The sequence below is a fragment of the Macrotis lagotis genome, chromosome 4, assembly GCF_037893015.1.
Source record: "Macrotis lagotis isolate mMagLag1 chromosome 4, bilby.v1.9.chrom.fasta, whole genome shotgun sequence".
Classification (NCBI taxonomy): Eukaryota; Metazoa; Chordata; class Mammalia; order Peramelemorphia; family Peramelidae; genus Macrotis; species Macrotis lagotis.
Genome location: NC_133661.1, coordinates 363,275 through 366,197, shown reverse-complemented (window position 1 = coordinate 366,197; position 2,923 = coordinate 363,275).

Genomic DNA, 2,923 nt, shown 5'->3' with positions numbered 1-2,923 from the left:
TGTCTTTCTGTGTCTGTCTCTCTGTTTCTGTCTTTCTCTTTGTCTCTGTCTCTTTTCTCCACTTCCCCTTCCCATCCTGAAGGTCATTAGTTAAAAAAAAGTCTGTTATCAGTAGGATTGATTAGTGTTTGGGATCATACCAATAAGTATATAGTTGTTTTGACAACCCAATGTACATAACATGTATCCTTTAAATTAAACTAGATGTATGAATAACAAAGAAAAAAAAAGAAAAATGTGTTAATGACTTTATTAAAAGCTTTGCTTTTTCTAATTGTTCCCTTATCAGCCCTATTCATCCTTGGTCCATCTGAGGTCCCTTTGTCCTTTTACATTATGACTTTATTACTAGTTCTGCTTTTTCTAACTTCATCTTATCTTCACCATTGGCTCCTAGCCTAGGGACCCCTTTGAGTCCACCTTAAACATGTTTAGGACTGTGTTACTAGTTCTTCCTTTTCTAACTGCCCCTTGTTGGCTTCATCTCTCTCTCTCTCTCTCTCTCTGGACAGACTTGGGCCCCTCTGACATCCAGACTTAAACATCTGCTAAGGACATTTTGTTTACTCTGCCCTATATAAGGAAAATGCTTTAATCACACAGCTACTGCCTCTCCTGCCTGACCCACTGTATTCTTAGTGTTGAATGAAAGCCTTGACTGAGAAGGTCTGTATCAGGGAATTCTTTCAAGGACCTCTCTGAGCTGCATCCCAGGAGGTTTGGATCCTTGAAAAGACCCTGTCCCATCTTTAACAATTAAGATGGTTTTGTCTAATCTTCTCTCATCCCTGGTCCTTCTTAGCTACCTTTGGGTATGGTCAGGAGCTATCCATTTACTAGAGCATTCCCTAAAGGGGAGGGGGGGTCCTCATGACATATGGGAGCTATGTCTTTTTCTTTGATGTAAGCAATGATGGTCTCTCATTCTTGTGATATTAAATGGATTGATTTGCTGTTCTTCTATCCTTTTAAAGATGAGTTATATCTTCAAGTGGAGATCTTTTCTCCAAAGGCAGGACTATTTGACCCATCCTTTATTATCGGATACCCTTACCCTGTTAATAAACATTATCTTACTGGGACAATTTTGTCTTTCTGTAAAATGTCATGGGTCACTTGTACATCATTGAACGTCTAGTTTTTTGAGTAGTATTGTTTTTTTCTTATATTGACACAATCCAGCTGGGAGCACTGAATGTTCTAGCTATTTGGGTTGTTCTTCCTTTCTTTAAGGATATATTTGCAATTGAATCCAGAGGGCAAAAGGTGAACTCCCTTTCTCTTACTAGACCAGGAATTATGAAGAGGGTAAAACCTAAGGAGATCAGTATACAAGTTTTACATGAAAGGATGAATCAATGGTACATCAAGAATTGGGGAAGGTCTCCACCCAGGCAGCTTTTAAGATAACAATTGTTTCTGTTACAATCCTAATTCTCTACTTCTAGTCAACTTACATCTCCATCCAAATTCTTTATGTTCCATTCACAATTCATTTACAATTCTCTTCATCTTTCTCCCCTCATCACTAGCTGTCCTGGTTTTCTCTTTTAGTTATTTCCAATTTCTCTTTTGCATAGCTTACCTTGTATATATTTGTTTGCATTTTGTCTTCATCATTAGATTGTAAGTTCCATGAGGGTAGGGACTGTCTTGTCTCTTTTTGTATTCCCAGTTAGTACAGAGTAAGAGCCACATAAATAGGTACTTAATAAATGTCTGTGGAATTGAAGTGAAAATTTTAGGTCCTTGATATTGTCACTTCTTGGCTTTGTGTGGGACAATTGCCACTTAAATAAATTTCAGAGATCTCTGAAGGTATGAAGAGAAAGTTTTAATCCTTTCTGGAGGAACTGGCCACAATCAATTAGAGATTGAGGCAAAAGAAAAAGGCCCAAGAATCACATTTATCGTAACTCAATTCCCTGCCCCCTCCCCATGGACCCACCCTCGTTAATGAGTGCCTCGACCCGCGGGACAGAAAAGTGGGGTGTCAAGGAGGACCCAGCCTGAAATGGAATGGGTGAGAATAAGGAGAGTGAGACCCAAGGATGGTGGATAAGGTCTGAGTTTATTTGAGAAAGTACATGGTTATATTGTAGAGAAGGAACAAGGGGATTAGCTTAGGGGTGGAGTTGGTATGCCTTGGCCTGAGAGAAGGGATAGTCTGTGATCTGTTTGTTCTTGATAATGGAGGGTGAGGCCTCTTTTCTTTATCTTGGCCCTTGGTATGCCTGGAATTTTGTTTGCTCCTTTTATCTTATCTGACAGGGGGCTTCTTGGCTCCTGGTATGTCTGGAATTTTGTTTGCTCTTTTTATCTTATGGGGCTTCTTGGCCCCTGGCATGTCCCCCTTTTTTATTTTAAATTTATGGGCAGGATCGCTGTCTTAGGCTGTGCAACCTGATTTTCATGCTTGGTATCTGTGACCAGGAGGGGACCTTAGGGAGGTCCTTGTTATCTCCTGTAGGATCTGATGTTCCCAAGTCATGGAGTTGCACTAAATCCCGTCATTGGGTATCACTGCAGCCCTTAGGGGGTGCCTTTCCTTGAGCAGATGCACGCATACCAAGGTGGGCGAGGTGTAAGAGCAGCGAACCTCAAGGGTTCCATTTGGAGGTCCTCACAGGACCCTTGGCTTTTCAATTGGTGATATAAGACCGAAACTGGTTTTCCAAGGGCTGAGTCAATTTGGGATTTGATAAAGTTGGTCAGTCTCCTGAAGGCCCATGGTCCAAAAGAAATTAGAATTAGGAAGCCAATTAACGGGCCTAGAAGGCTTGGGAGCAGAGTAGAGAGTCAGGGGGATGTGGAAAACCAATTTTTATACCATGCCTCACCTTTCTCTCTCTCCCTTTTTCTTTTTTCCAGGCTATCCTTAACCCTTTGCAGACTGTCTTCTACCAGGCCAAGTTTATCCTTA